Source organism: Canis lupus, chromosome 15 (assembly GCF_003254725.2).
Source record: "Canis lupus dingo isolate Sandy chromosome 15, ASM325472v2, whole genome shotgun sequence".
Classification (NCBI taxonomy): domain Eukaryota; kingdom Metazoa; phylum Chordata; class Mammalia; order Carnivora; family Canidae; genus Canis; species Canis lupus.
This window is the reverse complement of record NC_064257.1, coordinates 43,234,802-43,262,733: the sequence shown is the minus strand read 5'-3', so window position 1 is coordinate 43,262,733 and position 27,932 is coordinate 43,234,802. Positions and strand designations below refer to the sequence as shown.

General features: G+C 36.1%; 1 long non-coding RNA gene across 1 annotated transcript; it reads right to left on the bottom strand.

Annotated features, from left to right (window-relative positions):
• Nucleotides 1-1,014: 1,014 nt before the first annotated feature.
• On the bottom strand, nucleotides 1,015-27,932 carry LOC112654592 (uncharacterized). Its single transcript, XR_003133137.3, has 5 exons — nucleotides 27,611-27,932; nucleotides 26,029-26,112; nucleotides 4,409-4,662; nucleotides 4,200-4,264; nucleotides 1,015-2,429 (listed from the first exon to the last, which is right to left on the bottom strand). It is a non-coding gene; the product is annotated as an uncharacterized LOC112654592 (long non-coding RNA).

Here is a 27,932-nt window from a genome sequence, read left to right as displayed (position 1 = left end):
TAAATAAAAACTTGAAACAATAAAAAAAAAGAAAATTTGTTGAATACTTTGATTAAATATTTTTATTGATTAAAAAAGCTGTAACCAAAATCTAGAGGAGTTACATACAAAAAGTTCCCTGCTATTTAGGATATGTAGACAATTTACAAAGAAGTTCTTTAGAAGCTTGTCATTTCTAGTGCTGAACTGATGATGGACGGGAAAGAAAAAAAGTGTATATTACCCTGTTAAATGAATTTCTCTTATTTAACATAGGTTTCATCACAATTCAGAGCATTATTGCTTTATGTGTATGTGAAAGTATAAATTTTAACAACTCGAGATCATCCTATTGTGGGATGCAATCACGAATTATTTGTATGGCAAAACCAATTCTTTTTTTTTTTTTAAAGATTTTATTATTTATTCATGAGAGACAGAGAGAGAGAGAGAGAGAGAGGCAGAGACACAAGCAGAAGGAGAAGCAGGCTCCTCACCAGGAACCCCGTGTGGGACTCAATCCCAGATCCTGGGATCACCCCCTGAGCCAAAGGCAGCTGCTCAAACGCTGAGCCACCCAGGCATCCCGGCAAATCCAATTCTAAGTGTATTTCTGTTTCACAGGTTTCTTAATTTGGAAAGAAAATTTATTTCACTAAAGTTATTTGCTCCTCCAAAATTTGTATTCATATTACCAAGGTACTTTGCCACTTGTGAATTTCCAGTTATAATCTACTTAGCTGATTTCTCAGTTGAAGCATCTGATATTTCCTGATATGAAACTGGTATCATTTAAATGTTTGCAAGTTCTTTTATTGCTAACAAAGTCAACTTTTGGTAATGCATACAAAATAAAATCCCACAACTCCTATAATGGAAAATGAGTGAAATTTGTGTATGAAAGTAGTCATTTGATTAAATGGAAAGTTAGGTTTCAAAAATAATACATAAATTCACTTTCTGTTAGTGTCATGATAAATTATCATCATAACATAACTAATAACAGGAAGTATTTTAATTGAATTGTATGATATTACTGAAACTCTTTGCATTGGATCTACAAAATAGCAATTTTATATAGTTCAACCTAATGAAACACTAATGCGTTGTTAGCAGATTAGTGTTTTCTGGATTTGTATGACAGGGAATTGTCAATAAATTTTGTGAACTAGAAATTCAGAACTTAAATTTTAATTACTCATATAGTTTCATTTTTTTCCAGCATGCTGTTGCTAACAGGGTTTGTTGAAAAAATAAAAATAGAATTAAATAGTAAAATAACTAAAAAATTGAAGATCCAACACTGTTTGTTCCAATTATTTGTTTCATGTTCTGTCTTGGCCTTTGTTTCCTGCATATGGCTATGAACACCTACTTTGTCATTTTCTACATTCTTCTCTGCCCTTGCTGACTGGTGCATGGTTGCTTTGTGTACCTTGCAAGCCAAGTATGAGCAAAGGCATGGTAGATTGGGCCACCAAGTGGCCCACAGCAATAGCAACATAGACTGCTTATCTCTGCACTATGGCTGGACCAAGTTAGCTGCCCTCGGTTGTTGGGATCCTAAGGTACTTATTTACCTGCCAGCTTTCTGCATGTTCTCTTATAAAGGGCGGTGTTGGGAATGGATGCAGGAAACAGAGGAAGAATCATTGCTGGCCACCTTTCAGATTTAACCACATGTTAAAAGTGAGAATTCTGTTTACCTACGTATACCGCACAAGTAGTGGGTGAGACCATGGCAGAAGCTGGAAATACAAAGTGGAAGTAGGCTTAACTACCCTGTCTTGTTTTAATGCACCTAGTGATAATAATAACACTTTTCTTTTAAAAAAATGAGAAATCTAGCACTGAGTGATGTGTGATGTATGGAATTATTAAATCACTGTATTAAATAACTGTGCACCTGGAACTAATGTAGCACTGCATGTTACCCATGCTAGAATTAAAATCAAAAGAGAAATCCAGGAGAAAATGCTAAACTGGAAAAGCTATTGCCTTAAGAGGTGTAAAGCAAGAACCGCCCTATGAAACCGAATAACCAGAATATATGATCATTCTGATTAGAGAGTTACTCACTCGCCCATTCTACAACTATTTACTTGGCACCATAAAACGAATGTACTTTGTTGAGAAATGAAGGTATGCAGAAGAAAATAAAACGGTCTCTGATGAAAAAAATGCTTCTGATTTCAAGAGTTAGTTTTACTGAAATCTGCCTCCCTGTGGTTGAGTTCCATCTATGGATCAATATCACATGCATCCCCTCCTCTGTCTACGTTATGATGGCCCATTGATTTCTGGAAGATTGCACTCAGGCTCTCCATTCCAGCGGTTCTCAAATGCTTGTGTGCAGGAACGTCACCTGAGAAGCTTCTTTAAGAAGTGCATCACTCCCCAGCTGGCCCTCAGGATTCTGATTCCGTAATTTACAGGTGCAGCCAAGAAATCTGCATTTAAAAAAAAAAAAAAGTGATTCTGACTCAGGGGTCAGTCAAACACACTTTCAGAAATGCAACATACTCCTTGTTGAGTCTGAGATAAATATGTTGACTCTCTTTTATTCTTCCACAAATATCTTGTCTTTTGTGCTAGGGTTACTTGGTGGCCAATTTAGGTAAGTTCTAATTTGTTACCATCCTCTTTAGATTGTGATAGTTGGATTCACTGCAATCTTTCAAAGCAATGTGAAGGCAGCAGCATCCAGAGGGACTTCTGCATTCTATGATTCAGGCACCATGATTCCGACAGTGCAGCCTAATAAGGTCTTTTTTTTTTTTTTTCATGCATCAAATCACACTGTGGGTTAATATTGTACTTGCAGCCATCTGTGAATAACCATCAAGCTATATCTTTCCTATCTTGTACCAAAACACTCGAGTATGATTATCTAGGTAATAGAATATTTATTTAAATGAATTCCACAGTAAGTCCTGCTTTCTTTCTCAAAACTCTGAAATATAAAGTCCATCTGATATGCTCTGTTTCTTCCTTATCCCTCTCTGCCTCCCTCCTTTCCCTTTCCTTCCAACAGAGGTTATTCCTGGCAAGGTCTCTGCAAGGGAGTATGATACCACCTGAGAAGCAAAACAGACCCAGATACAAATCATTCTACTCAAGTCTTGGAATAGCCTTCAAAGAAAAACAGATTCCATACCAACCAGAACCTGAGGGGAAGCCAAGAACTGCCAACATATTTGGAAGACCAGACCCCTACAGAAACATAGTCCCCTAACCACCTTCTTGAGCTGAGAACGAAAGTAAGTCGCAATTTCATTATTTACAAGTCCATCACTGAATTCAGTGTTCAGGATTTTTTAACAAGATTTTTTATTTTATTTATTTATTCATGAAAGACACAGAGAAAGGCAGAGACATAGGCAGAGGGAGAAGCAGGCTCCCCTCAGGGACTCGGATCCCAGGAGCCTGAGATCATGATGTGAGCGAAAGGTAGACGCTCAACCACTGAACCACCCAGGTGCCCCCAGTGTTCAGGATTTTATATCAATAGCAGACCTAACTCATCTGCATGAGAATAACACCAAATAAGGCTAATAACACCAAAAAAGACTAATTGGGAGCTACCCAGATCTTCCATATGCTTAATATTGTCACAAATTCTTCAGTTCCCATTCATAAACATGCAAAAATAAGAATTTAAAACATGCAGTATATTTGAATAAAGCAGAACTATCAACTGAAACTGAATAGTTTGTGGGATATTTGAATCCATGCAACATATTTCTTATATATTTGTGATTTTGTGACTTTATCATTAAGCTAAAGTCAGCCCATTGCACTTATGCCTTAGATTTAAATTGAGAACACTGGCAAGTCCCATGGGGAGAAGAAGCAAAACCAATAAATGAGTTTCTGGTTTTCTTGAATATACAACTGTATGGGCAGAGGAAGGGAAATGATATCCTGATGGTCATAGAGGCAGTAATGTCAAACTCATTCTCTTGAGCATTCATATGAAAAACTGAAAAAATTCAGTTCCACTACTTTCCTTTAAATTTACATTGCTTTTGTGAAGATAACCTTAAACCAGTCAAGAACACTATTACTAAATGTTCAAAAATGTCCTCAGGGTTTTGCCTTGGTCTTTTTCATAAGAAAAAGGTTATTTTTGAGTCCTTTGACAGGCTGAATATTAAATTTAGGAGAGGAAAAAATGTTTAATTTTTATTGTATAGAAAAAAGGAATAGTAAATAGGTACCCTTTGTTATTTGACTTCTGCTTCAGAATATCTTATCATATTTGGCACTCTGAGAGTCATAGTTCCTGAAAGAAAAAGATATCTTAGTGTCAAAATACTTAGAGAATGGAGGTGCTATCCTAAAAGGAAAGCCTCCAGCTGACGAAGCTCTGGAAATTTTTTTGATGAAATGGCATACCCATTCCATTCTAATAAGCATGCCAACTCACCCTTTTAGGACTCATTCAATAATGAGGTCGTTGGCTTGTTGTTGTCCAACACAGTACAGATTTTGTTGTAAAAGGAGCCAGATGGAGAATGTAGGAACCATGTAGTTCAGCATACTCAGAAAAATGAGGTCCAGAGACTGGCTTAAGAGCACATGGTCATTAATTCCAGAACAATGTAAATGCAAAAGAACTTTTTGATTCTTTGGGGTAGACTCTGCACTGACTTCTGGTTCATAGTGTCAATCCTTTTTCATCTGAAAGAGAAAGAAGATTATTAGTCCATTATCCTTCAGCATTAGCATAAGTGTGTATGAGATCCTTTCTCAGCCAGTGGGCAGAACTGAGGAAGCAGATACCTGTGAAACACTCCCCTTGGACATCCCAGAAAATCACCTCTTCCAGACTCTATTTCAAGGACAAGCAGGTACCACAGTCTGCTAACATCATCAATCTTTTGAAATCCCCAGAAATGTGTTGGCTTGTTTCCTAGTGTGCTTCATGAGTCTACTCTTCACATAGTAGATGCCCCAGATCCAAAAGATGAGTCATCTTGGCCTCTTCCTCTTCTGTCCCCAATCACATTCCAACAGGATCAAGTCCTAATGATCAACAGACATTCCCCTCTTTCACTACCACTGAGGTAGCCTATCGCTTAGGCTTTTGCTTTCTCTCACTGTTTTATTGTAATAGTTGTTGTTGTTGTTGCTGCTGTTTTTAACTATGACTCACTTGTCTCCATGCATCCATTTACTGTCCAAAATACCTCCAGAGAAATCTTTCTAAAATATAAGTCTAATTCTCACTGCTCACTTGCTCAGAATGCTTCAGTAATTTCCCTCTCATCTACAGAGACAAGTAAGAACTCAGCATGGTGTGGCATGCTGAGCTCTCCATGATCCAGCCTCAGATAGTCTCTTTCACCTCTTACCTGTTTTGCTGCTAATCCCGCTCCTTCCTCTCCCTGCTTCATGCCCCATGCCATATTAATATCCATGCCAAGCACCATTTCCTTCATTTTACATCTTTGGTAATATTGTTCCCTATACCTGCAATATGCTCTCTTTCTTTGACATCTTGTCCAAGTACAAGCACCCATTTACCTCCCACATCAAGAGTTAACTTGGATATAAAGCCTTCACTATGGCCTTCTCACCTAGATGATCCTGTACTCTGCCCTCCTGTTCACAACGGCTTAGTCATATATGTGCCCTCTCCCACAGCAGTACTTGATTGTATTTCTGTGGCAAAAATACATAACAGATGCCCTTCACATGTGTAACATTTCATGGGTACATCTAGAATTAGATCCAGGGACTACAGCCTCATCCCTTTCTCTTCTACTTAAAATAGTACAGAAAAAATGTAAATGACAGAGGGTGCATTTCTAATACAGAGATCCTTAAAACAATATAATTTAAAAGCTTTAGGGCTCTACTAACTAAAGTGCAATTCACTCCAGTGATGATCTCTAAAAACCAGGGCTTTGAGAAGCTGCAAGAGGGTCTTTGTCTTCTCCATTGTTGTAATATTAGTCTAGTATCGGGCCTAGCACATAGTAGATAATGAAGAAATGTTTGCTGAGTGTATAAATTAATGAGCTACATATTGGAGATTTCACACAAACATCTGGCATTAACAACTTCTGGCAGGAGACATGATTCCAAATAAGGCTCATATAAATTAATCCATAATGACCGAACTATTCTAATGAAGATTATTTTTTAATTTTATTTTCCTTGGAAACATACACTAAAATGAAAAAATATATCAATTATTTAACTATTTATGTGTCTTCTTTATATATTGATAGCCATAATACACTGCATCAAAAACAAGTCAAATGTATAAATAAAGTTGAAGATCAAGGTCAAGGGAACTGTTTGTATTTCTAATTAAATAATTCTTTAAAGTCACTCCGGTCCCTCATTTTAGTTTGATCCCTCTCCTCTCTGCCGATCACTTAGCAGGGCAAAGTTGTGAGAGAAGTTGAAAGTTGGAAATGATTTTCAGGTCAGCCGTTTGGTCTAGGTTCTGCTGACAGTTTGCTGCCATAGGTTGGACTCAACTCATCTCAGGTGTCTGGGATCTGCTCCATGGTAGCTGTAAGTTAGGGAACATTGGCTCTCTTCCCAGTGGTCGCTTATCATCCAGCAGGACAGCTCAGGCTTGTTCTTGTGTTGTGGCAGGCTTCCAAAAGCAAGAATGGAAACAAGGTCTCTTGAGTTCTAAGCTTGAACCAACTGAATTCACCTCTGCTGTTTTCTATTGGCCAAAGCGGCGAATGAGGACAGATTCCAAGGATGGAGGCATAGAGTATTCCTCTTGATGGGATGAAATTGTAAAGTAACATTGCAAAGGAGCATGCCTTCATGAATAAAAATAATTTGTTGTCTTTTTTTATTTTTTATTTTTTGCATTTTACCAGAGACCTGACGTTAGATTTTGGTCGATTGAAAGCAGTTCCAACCTGAGGCTCCCAGGGACTTTGTTCTTTCACAGACAGCTTTGAACCCAAACATAACAAGTAAAATTGAAAAAATGATGTATCTTTTTGCGTATTATTAGATTTGATTTGCCGATATTTTCTAATGCGTTTCTGCATCTAATTTCACAAGGGGTATTAGTCTGCAATTTTCTTTAAACTCTGTCTGGTGGTGGTGGTATCAACTTTTTGGAGGTACCAATTTTGATCAAATAAATTAAGAAATGTGCCTTCCCTCCTCTACTTTCTAAAAAAATTTGCATAAGATTGGCATTATTTATTCAATAAATATTTGATATAATTTTCGGGTGAAGCTATCTGAGCTTTTATTACTCTTTAAGGGAAATTTTAAAAAATTTTAATTGAGGTATAATAGACATACATTACATTGGTTCACATGTATGATATAATAATTTGGCATTTGAATGTATTGGAAATGATCACCACAATAAGTCTAGTTAACATACATTGCTACAGAATTTTTTTCTTGTGATGAGAACTTTTAGGATCTAGGGGATCCCTGGGTGGCTCAGAGGTTTGGCACCTGCCTTTGGCCCTGGGCATAATCCTGGAGTCCCAGGATCAAGTCCCAAGTCAGGCTCCCAGCATGGAGCCAGCTTCTCCCTCCTCCTGTGTCTCCCCCGCCTCTCTCCTTATGTCTATCATTAAAAAAAAAAAAAAATCTTAAAAAAAATCTTAAAAAAAAAAGAACTTTTAGGATCTTTTCTCTCAGCAACTTCAAATATGAAATACAGTATTATTAACTATAGTCACCATGCTGTCTGTAAGTTACATCTCTAAGACTTATTTATTTTAAAATTGGATGAGAAGAGGTTTTTCATTATAGTTTTAATAACCATAGGGCTATTCAAATTTTAATTTCCTGTTTGGTCAGTCTGGGAAATTTTTCTATTTCAAGGAATGTGTTAATTTTTTATCTAAGCTTACAAATTATGGGCATATATTTGTTCTAATAATTCCTTATTATAATTTACTATCTATAGGTTTTGTAGAGATGTTCCCCTTTCACTCAATATTAGTTTTTGTGTCTTTTCTCTCCATCTTTTTTCCCCATTAATCTATCTTTAGCCTTATGAATTTTATTACTCTTCAAACAACCAGGTTTTGGTTTTATTTTGTAATTGTTTACATCTATTTCATTGGTTTACATTCCATTATTTCCTTTCTTCTCCTGAGTGTAATTTGCACTGTTTTTTCTAGTTTAAGGTGGAAAATATAAGGATCATTGATTTAGACATTTATGATTTTCTGATATAAGCATTTTTTTTAGTTTTAGTCAGCATTGTTTTAGCTTTAACTCACACATTTTAATGTGCTGTGATTTCATCTCAACTCAGTTAAAAATATTTTCTAATATCCCCTGTGATATCTTCTTTGACCCTTGGGTTATTTAGGAATGTGTTTATTGGGATCCCTGGGTGGCGCAGCGGTTTGGCGCCTGCCTTTGGCCCAGGGCGCGATCCTGGAGACCCAGGATTGAATCCCACATCCAGCTCCCGGTGCATGGAATCTGCTTCTCCCTCTGCCTATGTCTCTGCCTCTCTCTCTCTCTCTCTCTCTCTGTGTGTGTGACTATCATAAATAAATAAAAAAAATCAAAAATAGAAATTTGTTTATTTTCAAATATTTGGGAATTTAAGAATACATTTCATTGTTGACTTGTGATTTAATTCCATTGTTGTTAACATATTCTAGATGATTATTATCCTTTTAGATCTATTGACACTTGTTTGATTGACCAACATGTAGCTTGTAAATGTCCATGTGCCTTTGATAGTGATGTGTGCATTCTGCTGATGTCGAGGAGAATGCTCAATAAATGATAATTAGGTCAAATTGGTTGATAGTGTATACATGCCTGCTAAATCCTGCTGATTTTGTCTACTTATGCTATCAATTACTCAGAGAGGATTTTTGCTTTTCCTTCATCTATTTTGAACTTCTCTTGTTTGGTGTATGCACATTTGAAATTGTTATATCTTCTTTATCATTACAAAATATTCTTCCCTTATGGTAATTTTTGTTCTGAAATTTACTTTGTTTGCTATTAATATAGCTACCCCAACTTCCTTTAGGTTATTGTGAGCATGATATATATTTTCAATCATTTTACTTGTGACCAGTGTCTGTATATTTAAAGTGTATTTCTGTAAAGACAATATAGTTAAGTCTTGCTCTTTTTAAAAAAATCCAGAAAAATAATCCCTGCTGTCACTTGTATGGTTTATATCATTTACATCCAATGTAATTATTGACAGGATTTCCTTTAAATCTAGCATCTACTTGTTTTCTAATTATTCTTTGTTTTCTCATTCCCTGCCTTCTTTTGGATAATTATCTATATTTTAGCAATCATGTCATTTTTACTCTTCAATTTTAAGCTAAAGTTATTTAATATTTTAGTAGTTGCTCTGGAGTTCAGAATATGATCATTAATGTATCATATTCTACCTTCATATAATACTATACCACCTAATATATGGTAGTATCCTTAAAACAGTGTATTTCCGTTTTCTTTCTTGAACTTTGTTTTATTTTTGTCATATATTTCATTTTCTACAGGTTATAAACATCATAAATACCTTCATTGTTTTAATTAGTCAAATATGTATATATATTTTAAATTAGGAAAGATAAAAATTCTTAATATTTAATCACATACTTACTATTTTGGCTCTTTTCATTCTTTGAAATAGACATAAGTTTCCATCTGTTATCATTTCCTTTTACTGAAAGAACTCCCTTTAACATTTCCTGTAGAGGAGGAAACTGCTAGCTACAGTTTCATAGTTTTTTGTTGGCCTGATTTTTCTTGCATTTTAGAAGGTTATTTCCAGAATGACATTTTTTTTCCCCTCATTCTTTCAGCACTTTAAAGATCTTCTGGCTTGCACAGTTTAATTCAAGATGTCTGTAGTCATTCTTATCTTTGTTCCTTTCCACAAGATGTGCTTGTTTTTCTCTGAATTTTTTTCAGCAGTTTAATTATGATATGCCTAGACTTATAGTTTTCTTTTTATTCTGCATAAGGTTTATTGGGCTTTTTAGAATTGTTATGGATTTATAAACCATAGGTTTGTAGTTTTTATTTGAAAAATTTTCAATTAGTCTTCAAATATTTCTCTCTTCTCCTCTGCCCCACTTTTCAAGATTAGCATTACACGGATATTAGATTCCTTGATATTTTCCCACAGGTTACTGAGGCTCTGTTAATTTCATTTTCATGTTTTAGTTTGTGCTTTACTTTGAAAAGTATCTTCTGTGTATTCAAGCTCACTGATATTTTCTTCTGAGTGTCTATTCTATTGTTAATCCCTTTCAGTTAAATTTTCATTTCAGATGTTATATTTTTAAAGTCCTCATCTGCTAATTCTATTGTCTCTGTCATTCTTGAGTCTATTACTTTCTACTGATTTTTCTCCTGGATGTGGATTATATTTTCCTATTAATTTATCCCTATCACCAATCTAGAAATCTTTTCATTAGATTGTAGACATCATCAATGCTACATTGGTGACTATAAGGTTTGTGTTGTCTTCTTTTTACGAGTGCTGGATTTATTCTGGCAGGCAGTTCATTACTTACATGTCATCTTGATCTTTTCAAGTCCTGTTTTTAAAGCTCAATGAGGACTACTCCAATGCAGTTTAGATTTCCTACTTAAGAATGACCTTTCTGAGATCTTTACCAAATTTCTCAAATGTTGAAGAAATTTTTGCACTATGGAAATTTGTACATAAATATCTCATGAATAATGTCTGAGAATGATTCAGATCTTTGGTCATTCTTTGCTCAGACCCACTGAGCTTTATACTAAGTATATATGCCTTAGTATTCGGCCAAAGGCTTAAGGGGACCCTTAAGGAGAGATCTTGAGTTCTTCCATGGATTTCTCCCTTCTTTCCAATACTCTGCTCCTTAAATTCCCATTGTCTCTGTCTCCTCAAACTAGTAATACACCTGTGCTCTGCTTGAGATCCTTCTTTTTATACCACAAGTCAGGCATATCTCTAAGCAGAGAGCCAGGGCAGCATGGGGGACTTGCCTTGTTTCCTTTCTTTCAGGGATTATAGTGCTATATTTTGTGCTATCTCAATGTCTGTGAATAATTGTTACTCATATTCTTTCCAGTTTTATAGCTGTTTATGGCAAGGGGACAACACCAGGCCTAGTTCTCTAGCATGATAAGATCTTTGAGTTAGATTTTCAATGGAACTTCTTAGGAATTTTGGCACAGTTTTTTCTTTGCACAATAATAATTTAACTTTATAGAAAAACTACCTATTAAAATATATTTCTGACATAATAATGCCCTCAGTGCAATGGTGTATATTGAATTGACACACCATTTTAGAAAAGCTGGCAATTCTTGAGATTATGTATAGAATTCTTCTATTTTCAGATTTTCCTCAAATCTGTTATGTTGGTTATGATACGAACTTCTTAGTTTTGAAAGAATCTTTTACTAAGGTGATCTTTCACTCTACAAGATATGGTGATACTTACTTCTTTATGGGTTTTCCCCCTCATCTCTCAGTCATTTCCATTTGCCAAATTTTAATAGTCTCCTCTTAACAGTTCTCATGAACTGCTAACACTCTTATTAACACTCTTGCTTCCACCATTCTTCATGACACTTCTTCATATGACTTCTGAGACACCATAGTCTCCTGATGTTGCTTACTGATCATTTAGTATTTTCTGTGGGCTCATTGTCTTCCCAAACTTTAAATTGTTACTCAGGAGTCAGCCCTATGTGGTCTTTTCTTCTGAGTCTGTGTTCATTGTCTAAGTGATCTCAGTCATTGCCACACCTTTAATACTATTTATAAGTCTATAGGTCCCAAAGATAACTCTTCAATTATGACTTCTTTCCTTCCTGAATCTGTTTCTTCAGATTCTTTTTTTTTTTTTTAAGAAGAGCTCTTCTTTTAAAGACACTCTTCTTTTTTTTTTTTTTAAGATTTTGTTTATTTATTCATGATAGACAGAGAGAGAGAGAGAGAGAGAGAGAGAGAGAGAGAGAGGCAGAGACACAGGCAGAGGGAGAAGCAGGTTCCATACCAGGAGCCCGACGTGGGACTCCATCCTGGGACTCCAGGATCACGCCCTGGGCCAAAGGCAGGCACTAAACCACTGAGCCACCCAGGGATCCCTCTTCAGATTCTTACATGCATTTTTTTTTATTTTCTTTTTTTTGGAAATCACCATTTGGACTACAATGTTTAGAAAGTAAATATGCCCCATATTTTACTATTGTTATCCCTTTACACATCTATTTCTCGTCCAATTGTTTCAACTCACCTGCTCAAGCCATCACCATAAGAATCGTCCTTCACATTACCACCTTCTTCTTCATCTTTCTCAGCCATGAGCTAGTTTAGGTGACTTTACCTTCAAAACCGTGTTTTCTCCTTTCCGTCTTTACCACCACTCTTCTTTCTGTCTTATGTTGCTTTCAACCCATTCAGCATCTTTAATTTGTTCTCTCCAATCACGACTTGTAGTGATCCAACTTTTAAAAACAGTTTCAGCTTTTAACAGTTTTTAACCTGTTAAACTGTTAACAGGTTAACATTTTCCAAGACTGGCAGTTGGCAATCTGGAGACCCAGGAGAGCCAATGGTGTAGTTCTGGTACAAAGGTTGGTAGGCTGGAGACCCAGGAAGAGCTAACATTTCAGTTTGAATCAGAAGATAGGATGTCCTAGACAGGAGGAGTTATCCTGTACTCCAACTTTTTGTTCTATTCAGGGATCCAACTGATTGGATGAAGCCCACTCATGTTGGAGAGAGCAATCTACTTTTTTCTATTTAGACTATCAGTTCAAACGTTAATCTCACAAGGGTGCCTGAGTGGCTCAGTTGGTTAAGCGGTTAAGCATCTGCCTTGGTTTAGGTCATAATCTCAGGGTCCTGGGATCAAGCCCTACATCGAACTCCCTGCTCAGTGGGTAACCTGCTTCTCCCTTGCCTTCTGTTGTTCCTCCTTCTTGTGCTCTCTTTCTCTGTCTCTCAAATAAATAATTTTTTTAAAAAAAGGAAAATAAAAGAGAAACATCCTCGCAGACATACCCAGAAAAATGTTTAATTAAATATCTAGGCACCCATGGACCACTAGACCCATAATATTAATCATCACACTATCTATGAATGACAAAATTAAATAAGTCTTACTGTATTGTTTGTTTTCTTCATTGTACATATTACCATTTCATTTATTTACTTGTTGGTTTAGGTGTTCATGAGTGTGTTTATTGTATGATTATAAGTCTTATGAGGGCAGAGCTTCTGATTGCTTTATCATTGAACATTTAATGCCTAACACAGCATTTAACTATCTTTGAGATTAAAATTCTAAATAGTGTTTAGATCATATTTAATATAGTTGCTTACATTTAATACAGAGGTAGCATTAAATTATGCTACCTGCTGTCATATATTATACTACAATATTAACATTAAGTTGGTACTTCTAATCAATTCTATGGCAATTAGTGAATTCATGAAGTCAAGTTGTTTTTTAAAAAATTTGATTACTTATTTCTTTGAACTTCTGTTGCTGCAGTGAATTTTAAAAGTTTAAATCAAGGATGTAAATGTGTTTTAAAAACTGGTATGTTTTTGTTTAATATATCATTGCCATTAGTATTGTCCTCTAAAAGGAAAGGAAAGATCTTTATGTAGACTATTTAAATATAGCTGGAGAAAAGTGATATATGGTTAGAATTTTGGATGCCCAAGGGAAGAGTATCAAAGGAACTTAAGGATTTCTTTACTCTCTTAAGGATATTAGCATAAAATGTAGCCCCATCTCTACCAACATATTAGTACTAGCTGTGAAGCTATAGCTTGTGGTTTGCTCCATTCACTCAAGACTGTGGGAGTGGCAAGGCTGGTGCCCTTGATTGCTGACTGTACACCTCCATCATAATCTGTACACTGTGGCCAACAGAGCAGTGCAGATTTTGAAGGGCTGATCCATTCAACGTCAGCAATTTTCAAAGGACCAAATGAGGAAGTTTGGTTTTTCTCTTGGCCTAATATTTAGCAGACCTTAACAAAACTCTGTGTGTGTGTGTGTGTGTGTGTGTGTACATGCATGCATACTGCACATGTATGTAACATTTCTTGAACAAATAATTTTTTAACTTAAAAAAATTAAAGGGAAAAACATGGTCTGAAGGACCTTGATTTTTTTTTTTTTTTTTTTTTTCATTTCAAAGGCATTTATGGTCCTTGGCTCATGTCAACCCTGGTGAATATGACCTGATCACACGCACAGTCAATTTTTTACAAAAATGTTTTGGATCTTTCAAGCTTGATATTGATAACTGAAGCTGAGCAGAGAGACATTAGCATCTGGTTTTGATGAATGTGGTCTGCTTGTACTTTAAAGGAAAAGCATTTAGGAAAAGACTGGAAATTCCTGCTCAGAAAATCAAAGTCTAATACAGTTTTTCAATACCTGATACTTGTATGTTACAAGTGACCTTGGAGACTTTATTCTACAAGTTCCACATATTTTTTAGATTATAGCATTATAGCATTATGCTTCATTTCAGGATATATTTAGATTTTTGTTCTAGGTTTTTCTTTAAATATATATACTTGTTTACTTTTCTGCCATATATACAAAATAATGTCTTGCTTAGAGAAAAAATCAGATACTCTCATTTAAAAATAAGATGAATTGATTCTCTGTCCCACAGGAAAATGCTTGCTACCAAAATCAAAATGATTTCTATTGTTTTGTATTAAACTGGCAGAAAGACATCACATGCAGCACAACATAGGAGGGATTTACCAGATTATATCATCCTCTAGTAAATACAATTTTCTTAGGACAGTAATCATGTCTTTTGTATTATTATGTATGTCAAAGTATATCTAGCCTAGGGCCCTGAAAATTGTCGATCTTCAAAAAAAAATTTAAAAAATTAATAAATGAGTCCCCAAAACAATTGATCTTTAGACATTTAACTACAAATATATTGAATAATAATCTTTATAAAATCATTATTTTAATTTCTGAGGGCTTCTATTCAGTTCTGCAGTCATCTAAGTCCTGGATTTTCTCTGTGTTTTCTGTTATGCTACCTAAAATCAGTACTATCAGGGCAGAAAAGGGAGAAAGAGAAAAAAAAGCCAATGTTTAATCTTATGTGTATTTCTTTTTTTCTGAAATAGTCTGGTAAAGGGCTGTTTTGAGAAAGCAATTAAAGCAGAGGTTAAAATGAGGTTTGGGGATTATCAATAGCCATCATTTATCAGTGTTGTCCCTGTTCTACATCAAAAGAGATCATCAAGAAAGCATTTACTAGAGACCCTGTGCATTGGCTGTGCTAAGGAAATGACTGTACTCAACATGAGGAAAACAAAAATCATTTGTGCATGCACAAAATACCTACCTGCTTTATGATTAAAGTATTTATCTTTCTACTTTTGTAATGAAAGCCATGGATAACTTGAATCTATGTAAAATATTATGGTTCCGATGTTGAGCGCTGTAACAAAATGACCTTTTCTCTGTATTTCCACTAATTGGCTTTTAAGATGCTTTTGATGTGGCTGAAAAGGTCAAAGATCAATGAGTGGCTTGTTAGTCTGAATCGTTTATTTTATCAGAAAAAAAGCACAAGCTATTGAAAAAAAATAGAATTTTGAAAGAAATACACAGTCTATTTGTCTTTGGCAGGCTCCACAATTTTTCTTTGGCTCCTCCGAGCATGGGATGGTCTAATCAGGGGATTATCAAGTAGACGGAAGAACTAAAACAAAGTTTGGTGTGGCAGTAAATATTTGTAAAGCAAAACGTTGGAAAAATCCATGATACATTTTCTGTTACTAATTTAAGAAATCCAAGGTATTTCTGAAATCATATGATTATCAAATTGCCTGAAGAAACATGGGTCACTTTGTCGTTAGATAATGCTATTATAGATTTCAAGAAATGAATCAAATTTGTGCTAAAAGAGAAAAGGTGAATAGAGAGTTACATAGGACATTGAAATAAAATGTTATACAATTTGTAACTTTTAAAATATCAAATCTTAAATATCATGATTTGATCCATGGAAGAAATAACAATATGACCTGAACTCTCAGGATAGTATGTTTAAAATTTTATAAAAGTGAAGGACACAATTTTTGTTATTGCCAAGAACCAAGTCACATGTAAACAACTGATTAAATTCATGGAAATCTGTGCTCATTATGTTTAAAGGAGAGAGATAGGCAATGTTCTGCCCGCATAGTAGTTTGTGCTTAAATTAAGCAATAATCATGGAGTTTCAGGCCATGTAGGGGGAGACTAATGACTGATTAGAAATAGTTTTGGGCCTAGAGCAAGGCATTGGGTCATTAACCCTTAATGATTTTTTATTCAAAAGAAATGCTATAGGCTGAGGTCCTTAGTTCTCTTAAATAACACTCAGGGACTGAAAGGTATGTTTGACAGCAGGTGATGTTTTAATGGTTACAGCTGGCAAGTGGAATTCACCTGGTATTGTGGAGTTTAATGTCCTAGGTGCATGCACAAAAACAAATGGCAAAAGTGCCGTGCTGACACTATAATGGCAACATCTCAGGTAAAATTTTATTTCCCTTCCTATACATTTATTCCTTTAATTTCATTTTTATTTTAATTAAGTAATGTGTTTGTCGTCACTTGTTTGTTCATTTATGTAATGGATGTTGTTGAACACCCAATGACTAGGACTTCCTTGGATATTGGGGAAAATGATGCGAGCAGAGAGACAGGTAGAAAAGCGGTTGTTATGGTAGAGGATTTATAGGCTGCCTTCTGAGTCAATGGGAGGGTAGGCAACCCAGGGCTGGTTTCAGGCAAAGTTAGGGAGGATGTGAAGCCTATAACTAAACTAACATGATAATTAAAAGTTAACCATGCTAACTTCGTTGCAGGGGCAGGTTATAGAGAGAGGCTCAAAGAAGCTAGAGAGGCCTTTAACCTATTTCTAGATTACGATTACCACTAGGCTGACTGTTTCAGTTTTTCTGTAGTGGGATTAACACTTATCCCAATGTGGTTAAATAGTTGTAGTAGCTGTGAACTTTAAGTAGATCACCAATTCTATGGTACTTAATCTAAAATGCATTTGGAGAAAATCCTAGTAGACCTTCACACTTAGCATTGGGTGAATCTCTCCATCCCCCAAACCCATTTCCTCTGACCTTTGGTTGGGAAATCTTGCCTTTTTTTAGCTCGCAGTCTAGATAATTTTTTGCTTAACATGTGCAATAATCATTAATTTATCACAAGCTGTGGGCATTTTATTTTAGTTTATATCAGGAGGTCTAATTTAGACTTAGCAGTTCATTAAGACAATTATTTTTGAACTGATTATTTGGCTTTTCTTCTCACAGTAGAAATTGCTTTTTATTTATTTTATGGCTATTTTCTTTATGAGATAATGGAAAAAGAAACTAGGAAAGTGAAGTGTAGACCAGTGGGGATGATATCCCTCAGATAGATAAAAGGGAATTTCTAGAGACCCAGAACACTAAGGTTCCTACCTCCAAGAAAATAGCTTCAAGGCAAATCCTTATTACCTGGGATTGTCCAAATGGAAAAGGTGGAGATGTTTGAAAAGACCTAAGGTTCCTGTTTCATGCTTCTTAAAATTTTATACCAATGACAACGTTCTTCATTCTGTCTTTTCAATTTCCTCCTTAAGAGAAATGTGTTTTTTTTTTAATGCATAAGTAACCACACAAGACAATGTTAAATTAAATACGTAGGCTACAGAAGTATATTCATTATGATAGTGGCGATGTTTCTGCATCCACACATCCACGGAATAGCTGATAATGGGCCTACATTTGATTTGATCTCACTTTAAAAATTCCTTTCTACATGTCCAAATTTTTTGACAATGGAAACGTATTATGTTTATAGCCCAAAGAATAATTATTTTTATATTAACACACTCCTCTCCTTAGTTGTTTCCTTATAAAATCTTTTCTTACTTTTTTCTGTAGGTTAATAACTGATTTACATTTCCATATTGAATACTGAATGTTTATTCAAATTTCAAGACAATTCTAATAGTCTACATAAATTCTTATTTGAGGGGAAAAAAAACAGAGTCTTCTTGCTAAAAAACAGCCATTCTGGATTTCTGCAATCCCTCTGGTAACAATTAATTTAGAGTATGTATTTTGTGACATTTCTTTCTTTCTCTGAGTGGCAGAATCTTTTCCCAAATGGAATCTTATGATGACCTTCTATGTACACAACAGCCAAATGTACGGTCATGTGGCTGAAAGGGCAGTTTTCTCTCTGGGCCTTTCTCCCACCTCCCTTTTTTTTTATTTTAATTTTTTATTTTTTATTTATGATAGGCACACAGTGAGAGAGAGAGGCAGAGACATAGGCAGAGGGAGAAGCAGGCTCCACGCACCGGGAGCCCTACGTGGGATTCGATCCCAGGTCCCCAGGATCGCGCCCTGGGCCAAAGGCAGGCACCTAACCACTGCGCCACCCAGGGATCCCTCCCACCTCCCTTTGAGCTCCTTTCCTACTGAGCCTCCCAGGGACACTGTGGGGAAGCCCCTGATTTTGAGTAAGCCATAGGTTGCTCATTGAGTATTGTGAGTTTTGAAAATGTAACCTAAATCATACAATCCAAAGGGTTTTTGAAAATTGCAAAATTTGAATATTCTCAGGATTATTGTTTTTGTTTGCTTTTTCTGATTCCTTATAAACAGTTCTGAGAAATAAATCTTCTGCAATCAAAAAGCTTTTCAGTGGAAGATAACAAATGTATTTCCCACTAGCTGAGATTCAAAGAATATCTTTTAAAATACTCTCAGCAAGTATTATATGTGTCTTCAAGTCTTGTGTGTGCCTCTGGATGCAAATCCCTAAAATGTGTGAGCTCCAGGAATGAGAAGGGTTTAGGTCAGTCAAGTTTTCCTCCTGTCAACATTTGCAGATGCTGCTGTCCCTTCAGCCCTCCAGAGTCAGGTGAGAGAAGGTAATAGTGAGTCATTTCTGAAAGACAGTAGGCAATCCCACACTTGAACGGTATCTTATGATCTACTTTTTGATGTCCAACGAAAGAGAATTTGACTTAAGTTAATTTTTCTCACAGGCATACTGGGTAAAGACACAATCTGTGTTGGTACCACATTTTTAGCAAGATGCCTACCAGAACTCCAGATCTCCTAGACATTAGGAAGTGATCTTTATGAATCTCATGAACCTCTGTAATTTAGTACAAGGACTACTAAAAATATTTTTTTAAATCAATAAATGGATTAACGTGCATAAAGTAAAGCATATAGGCCCTTTGGTTAAATATATAGATGAAATAGCATCTACTTTTTTTTTGATCCAAGTCAAGAAATCCATACAGATAATTGTGGTTTGGAAATGCCGATCTCCTGAATTTAGGAAGGCAAGTCATATTTGCCTACTCTTAAAATAAATACTTATATATTGTGAATTACCGCCAAATCTGAGGTTCTCTGATACTCTGTTAAAATAGTTCAGACTTAATGGTTGCACAACTTAAATGACGAGGAGAGTTTTGCATAAGTCTATGTTTTCTAGAACAGTAATGTTAGACTGAAGACTTATATTACATCCTTCAGGATTTCAGGAAGGAAGAAAACCCAGGATGTTCCATTTAATTAAAAACAAATTGAGGGATCCCTGGGTGGTGCAGCGGTTTGGCGCCTGCCTTAGGCCCAGGGCGCGATCCTGGAGACCCGGGATCGAATCCCACGTCGGGCTCCCGGGCATGGAGCCTGCTCCTCCCTCTGCCTGTGTCTCTGCCTCTCTCTCTCTCTCTCTCTCTGTGTGACTACCATAAATAAATAAAATTAAAAATTAAAAAAAAAATTGAACTGTTACCCTAAAACAAAGTATTTGGCAACCTACACCCCAAGTAGATTATGACTTGCAGGTAAACATGCAGTGTTAAGAATGTTGGTTATACGTCCTTGTTGATAGAAAGCATTGCTGTATCAGTTGCCTGGAATCACCCACTGTAAACAGTTGCTTGGTAGGAAAGCAATTACTGTAAATGATTTTTTAAGACTATTTTTAGCATTTCAGAAAAAGGTAACTGAATAACTTAATAACCATTAAATTCATGTGTAAGTAGAAATGAGCCCTCCCTCAGACAAATGTAGTGTTATTTGTTTTGTTTACTGCTATATCATGCTACAGCTAGAGGAGCCATGAAAGAGTTAATGCTTATCCAAAAGTGACTTTATTACCATAGAGGAAATAACCAATGGGGAAAACCTCGCTGCCTGAGTAATGGGAAAAATCCACAGGGGCCACGAAATCTTTAAGATCAGACATTGTAGCATCTGTTGACTAATGTAGAGTGACAGGGAACTTCTGTGAAAATGTATGTTGAGGATATAAATAGTAGAATACTGTAATTCATTACAATTACAGTGGAGTGAATAAAAATGAAAGGAATTTTGTCTGACTCAAAGTTTGGAACGCTCCTGCATCCATTTTAATAAGGAGAAATTGTGACTGTTTCAAGACCGACCCATAAATCAGAAAAAGGAGCTTATACCAGTCTGGCCATGTACAGTCTAGAATATCATACCCAGACCTCTTCTCTGTGTCAGCCCGGGACCAGAGAGCGAGCTAGCAGCACCCAGATACCAACACATGGCAGTTTGCGGGCATGCAAATGATTGAGGAACTTTGTTTTGCACTGAATCATTCACCCTAGCAGACTGTCACTCAAAGCAGCACGAGTGTCTTTACAATCTTTTTTCTGTCAGAGATTATAATGTGGGGAACCTTAGTGTTTTAGTACAGTCGATGGCCAGATCTGATAAAAACTCAGTCATTATAACAAATTAAAGAAAGAAAATCCTTCAGCAGGCTGTCATGACTTTGTGCTCTACTTCTGCAGGCACTAGGAAGTCAAAGACATACCTTCCCCTACAGCCATATATGGCCCGACGGCCATTGGACACTTTTTTTTTTTTTTTAAGATGAATGTTCTGGTATGAGCATGCTCCTAGAATCCAGTGACGTTCTTACTCAGGGTGGTCTGTAAATATTCTAAATCTTTGCTTACTATATAAAATTACAAGAAAGTGTTATCTTGCATCACTCACAAGCACTAGATTCCTTAAGCTATGCAAACCCTACTGAGAAATCATTCCTTTAAAAAAAAAATTAAATGGTTCCCCACCCACCTACCTCCCCACCATGTTTAGCTAGGAACTATCTTTTGGATCTCTATATTCTGGTTTATATAAAAGGTATAAAATGTTACACTTATAAATCAAGTATATCACTCAGCTTTTGCTTTAAAATACATGGAAAGATCCGTTTCCTACATATAGTTTTGTCTGTGTCTCTCTGTCCACTTCTTCACTTTTCTCTCTGGCTTCATGCTGTGGTTGCCTGATTCTGCAAGGGAGATTTCTCTCACTTTACCTACTTTCTGAGCTTTCATCTAAACCACCCTGAGTGCATGAACACAATCCCAGATGAAGATGGAAATGATGAAGAATAAAAAAAACCCTTTAAAATATATTCCAGTTATCCAGGAGAAAGGGACATATATGGAGAAATGGATCCTTTTTAAAGTATATGTACAAATGAGTGAAAACTGAAATTTTATCGGAGCTTTATTATTGGATATGTTGGTGTTTGGGCTTTGTTTTGTGATTTTTGCATGCTTGTGGTATAATGAATTGTATTACTTTTAACTTGATGATGAGATAAAAACCACAACGTTGAATTAATACTGGCACATTTCCCAGCTAGATGATACTGTTAATATCATGTGACCACTAGTAGAATTCCCTCTCAAATTAATATTATCTTAGGACCAAATGTGGAGAACTCGAACCATGGCTCTGTACTCCTTCAGCTTCTAGGGAATTAAAATGATTTTTCTGCCTATGGCTTTGATTTTTTGAGAAGGCAAAATCAACTGTGCATTTTGCTTTAACACATGTAATGTTGTTTTGCCAAATCAGTCATCTTTCCTCACGGGATGAGATTATAATGGGATTGCAAAGTAGTTCTCTTGAAACCTTCTAAAACAGATTATGTTCTTAAAAAACTTGATTCTTGACTTTGCATGTTTTAGCACTGCATTCCATTAAACCTGTGTTTGAAGTTACTAGGATTTGCTAAAATATTTGATAATGCCTAAGCAGATAAGAGATTATATGCTTTATGTATATAGTGGAAGGATTTGTTTCAGCTTGGATACAGGGTATTAATTGGCCACCTACAGTGAGCAGTGTTTAATATTTTGCTCCTACCCACCCCCGCTCCGGCCTGGCTCCTTTCTTGCTGCTTTTCAGGCAGAAGAGCATAGAAGTATTCCCTGAACTAAATTTGCTAGCTTTCTGGAACACATTTAAACAATGTGTGCTACTTGTGTCATATTACATTAACTTCACTTATAATGACAAGTTGTATATATCTGTAATAAATAGCCCCTCAGGGATCAGATCAAGATTAAGGGAGAGAAAGTACACTGCTGTAGTTAAGTAATTTATAATATCTCAGTAAATGCTTACAAAGAAATGTTTGCATCAGTAGAGCTGGTTAACAGCACTTGTAGACACTGATGATTGTAGGATGTTAAACTCTCCAGTGGAAAGTTACAGTCACTTTTGGGTTCAATTTTTAAAGAGCGAGCTTGAAGCTCTATACTGTTTGATATTGTGTTGTCCGCCATATCTTAGAATGTTCACAACAGAGAATCACCAGTTTGAAACAGACCACCACTGGCACCAAGCAGTGGGGGGTAGGGGGGAGGAGGGGTGATGCTGGCAGGAATCATCTCATCAGTGGTCATGAGGCTGAGAAGAAAACCTTTTTAAAATAAAAAAACTGGGGCGCCTAGGTGGCACAGTCTGTTCAGCGTCTGACTCTTGGTTTCAACTCAGGTCATGATCTCAGGGTCTTGAGATTGAGCCCTGCGTCAGTCTCTGTGCTCAGCGCAGAGTCTGCTTGTCCCTCTCCCTCTGCTCTGACCTCCATGTTATCTCTTACTCTCTTGAATAAATAAATATATAAAAATCTTAAAACAAACAAACAACTCTTCCTCAGGCTCATTTCAAGTCAAAGTATTTGTAATTAATCAGAATAACACACAAAAGAAAAATAACAAATATTTATGGGTAGAGTACAGTCAGTTTGTGCTCTTAGGTCTGATGAACCAGGGCATGTACAGGGTGACAGACCATGCAGAGAAGTCTGTGATGAGTGAGCAAGTCAGGTTCACCTGCAGACTTAGAAGTGTGGGGATTACAGGATTTTACATTTAAATTCAGTCATTTCCCTCTTAACATTTATTCATTTCTGTTCCAGAGTTGAACTTAAATGTCAAGTAGTCTCTGGATGATTAGTATTTGAATGACATTCAGCAAATCTTGCTTTGGGGTTTGGACAGTTTTCATCCATTTCCATGGCAAGTGGTTGGAAGTGATGTCCTGTGAAACCAGAATGCTTAATTGTATCTTGGCTTTTGGGAAAGTTCTGAGAGAAAGTGATTTTCATCAATCTACGGTGGAATTCAGTCGATTTCTGGAAGGTGTTGTACAGAGAAAGCAAGTGAAGACTCTCAGCAGCTCCCTGCCTTTGCTGAAGTTTCTCTTCATTGTGAATCTGGCCTGCTATTTAGTTTGAAGTGACTTGAACATCAAGTGTTCTCCTACATAAAAACTTGAAAGTCGAATTCCATGCTTTTAAAATCCTCCAAAAAAATCATTGTGGTAGGAGTGTGTATCACCCAACACCACAGAGTGCCCTGTGCCAGGGCTCTGTGAAGCAGTCCTGCCTTCCCATTCACCTGTCCTTTCAATTTCACTCTCACTGTGCCTCTGATAGGCTGCCAGGAAGCAGGAAGAGGTGGCTTATTTTTTTTAAGATTTTATTGATTGATTGATGAGAGACACACTCAGAGAGAGGCAGAGACATAGGCAGAGGGAGAAGCAGGCTCCCGTGGGGAGCCCAATGTGGGACTCGGTCCCAGGACCCCGGGGTTACCCTCTGAGCCAAATGCAGATGCTCAACTGCTGAGCCACCCAGGTGCCCCAGGAAGAGGGTTTTTGAAATCCATCTGTGTCTCCAAGGTTCTCTCCCAGGCTCAAGGGAAATTTCAGAGAAATAGCAACACCAAAACCCTAGCTTTGAGGAACTGTCCCCGGCCTGAGATTTGCCAGGTGTAAGAGACAGCGGCAACAGTCTTCATGGATGTAAGTTTGGGAAACCAAAGCCAGGAACATCAGTAGTATTCTCCTTCTGCTTTTTACTCTCTCCTAACCATCTCTGATGCAATGAACTACACCCCACAATTTGCTAAAAGGAGCTGGAAGAGGTGGGAAAAGATGGATAGAGTACAGAGAGGAGAAAAGAATTGATGCTTTTGTAAAAATTATTTCCCTTTATCCTTTGGATTGTCATGATTTTGTGCAGCCCCTTAGACTGGATAACTGACAGCTCTTTGGACACATGAGAGCTTCACTTCCTTCCTTGAGTCTAGCTTTGAACAAATCTGAGATTATTTTCACTGAGGTTTGTATTGGTTCAGCAGATTTAAAAACCTTTAGTGAATCTCAGCAGATTTCTTGTACTTGAAAGGCAATTATTGCTTCTAATGGATGTGCCACTGGTTTACTTTTTTTAAAGAGCTTAATTCTAATTGTCCTATTTTCCTTGTATTATTTTTTATGCAAAAAGGCTATTCCTATTTCCCATTATTTATGAACTTCATTTTTAAAAAGCAATTAAATAAAGTTTATGCAAAATATTGAAGACCAGCCTGGATTTTTGACACTTGTTTAGAGAAGATTTGAGGCATCTTTAATAACTTCAGGATATGCCATAACATTATCTTTTAAAAAACAGAATCTCCACTTAAAAAGACATTAAAGTATACTTATCTCTATATATAACTCTAATCTTCAAAATAAATTTATACCAAGTGAAATTTCATTTATGTAAAATCAACTGCAAAATGATAAAATATGACAATTTCAAGATCCTGGAGAAAATTGGTCTAAAGAATGTAAATACCATTTTACTACCTTTCTCCTAGTTTTTCCAATTAAGCTCCATTGTAATCACTCCCATTTTATGTTTAAAATGAGATACATAGGACGCCTGGGTGTTTCAGTGGTTGAGCATCTGCCTTTGGCTCAGGCATGATCCTGGAGTCCCGGGATCGAGTCCCACATTGGGCTCCCTGCATGGAGCCTCCTTCTCCCTCTGCCTGTGTCTCTACCTCTCTCTCTCTCTCTCTGTGTCTCTCATGAATAAATAAATAAAATCTAAATAAATAAATAAATAAATAAATAAATAAATAAATAAGATACAGAACTATAATGTGAATTCCAATGTTTTCAAAATGCATTCACTTTAGGCAAGACAAACCTCAAAACTCCCAACCCTCTACATATTTGTCCCATAATTTCTGGTTCTGGGTTTGGCGTCATATCAAATAATATTTTCCTGGGGAATAAGTCATTTCCATAGAGGGAAACTATTTATTAACTAATTCATTTGGAAAATATTAAGTCTGTGATTTTCAGAATTGATTAATTTTTTTACCATGCTTCATGAGGAGTTTTGACAAATTTCTAGCTTTGTAAAATATTCTCCAGTATTAGATGAAATATTTGACATGGTATAGTATAGTACATTTGACCTGACACAGTATAAATAATGACTTCTTCAAGTTCTGAAAAAATGAATGTTCTCTGGAAGAACTGACCTAATTCATTCCCAGTTAATGATATGGGGAAAATAATGGCAATGTCCTGGACTCCTCTCCTCATCCTCCTAAATCAGTAGGTAGTTCATAACTTAGTCCTGGCTGCAGATCAGGGCATTGGGCTAGTGTCTAATCTGACTTCTAACCCTAATACTTTCTCTTGCCTTGAGTAAAACGCTTAAGTAACTGCTCTTTTTTCAGTTTTCCTGCTGTGAGAAGATATGATAATAATCTTTTTCTTTCCTACAGTGGTGTTAGGAGCAATATTTAGTTAAAGTTTGAAAAGTATGTTGACAGTAATAAGATAACATTTCATAGCAGATTATTCATGCTCTTATGGCTAAATACCCACTGAAATATCTCAATAGGACATACTCAAAATCATTTTGGTGTGTGAGCAAAGGATTCCGACGATTATATTATCTTTTTTTTTCTCCTGAAGAAATTTTAACTTCTTAGCTGCAAAAGAGAAGAGAAAGAATAATTAAACTCATTGATTTTTGTAAATATGGCATAAGACGGGTAGATCTTTTTCCTCATTCAGATTGTCAGTGCTGCTAAGACTTAGGTGTAAGTATTGAGTAAGTGACAAAACAATTTTATGTCTCTTATCAATATAATTTACAAATTGGTGTAGATCCAACTCCAAGTAGATATGATATTTAATGTCATTGTATCCTCTAACTTTGGGACTGTGATCTTCATTGAAACCGGATTTTTCCATGTTCTTAGAGGCTTTATTCCTTTTTTTCATCTCCACCCTGTAATGGCAGTACAAACAGGGAGTCCCCTTGACCTCAAAGGGAGCTTTGTGCTTAGATTCACTACTTTGGACAAGAAACAAATTTGAAAAAAAAAATTTAAAAGGGACATGAAGTTCTAAATTCCACCTGATTTAGTTGGACTAGTGTCTACAGATATGTCTCCAAAATGCTATATTTTTTCTTAATTATTTTGTTTTTGTTATAAAAGTAAAAAACCAAAATGGATTTTACATTCTATATCCAATGTACAATACTTTATGCCAATGCAAAAATAAGTTTAAGTTGCCATGGTACCATGTATACACCAGGCTTACTTGTCACATACATTTCAGAAACCTGTCCAATCTTAGATGTTTTCTTTTTGAAATTTCAATGAAAATAGCCTTAGAGCTGTATCAAGTGCAACCAAAATAAAACAAAATAAATTGCAAACCTACCACGAATTCAAGAATTATGTGGACACCATCTAAGTTACTTTAACGTAAGATATAAATCCAGAGATTTCTCATGCCATCATTTTGTAAATAATTACAGTTCTGCTGAATCTGTTGTATAAAGTTTACATGGGAGGTTCAGCGCACCCTTGCTCTTGTTTAGAACATTCGGAACCACCCGAGAGCTGTTGATATATGGCTGTGCTGTTTCAGTGCCTAAGACATCTACTACATGGGAGCATAATAAACAGGGGCATAAAGACAGGTTTGTGCAAGCAGTTTGGAGTGACCTTTTTGGCAGCTGAAATCCATCTTGAGTACATGGTGCTGATGTGGACAGACATGTAAACTTAGTCTTGTTACCACAACTACTAGTTCTACAAATATACTCAGATGCCCAAAATGTACATTACTCTCAGGAAAGTGATTTTAAATGGAGAGTTGTAGTTGAGGAACAGCAATTCAGATAAGATCAAAAACCATATATTACCAAGAAATCTCTGTGATGGAGTTAAAAGTGTTGAAAGAATGAGTTAGGTAGATTTAACCCAAAAAACTATAAAGTGAGATCTTCTTGATAGCTTGTTTAGATAAAAAGATATAGTTTCTTAGGTGTTTTGTTTTTTGTTTTTTTTAATCAATAGAAATGTATTAGTTTCTTGGTTCTCAAAGTTAAACCTACCATCAGAAAGACAAAGTCAAGGTGTCTATAACACCTTGTTTAAATATATGCTTAAATATAAGTGTAGGTATACCTACCTAATGATTAGAGACATAAAGTAAACATTTGTGTGTTGAATTCGGTCAGCTGGGGGGAACATGAAACTTTAATCCAACATTGAAATATCTCCTAACCAATGAGGTCAGCTTGGGCTGGAATTCTATTTCTGCCCTCCTGGTTTTCCTGATCTTTCTAAGGCAGTGCTGAGGGGAAGCCCTCTGATTTAGCAAAATGACTTGGGCCCATTTTCCACTAGTAGTTAAACACACCAATGACATCAATTTTAGTCTCCTGATGTGGTTGATGCTCTAAGAGCACTTAGATTTCCTCTGAATCAGAGGAGCCTCTTGATGAATCCAT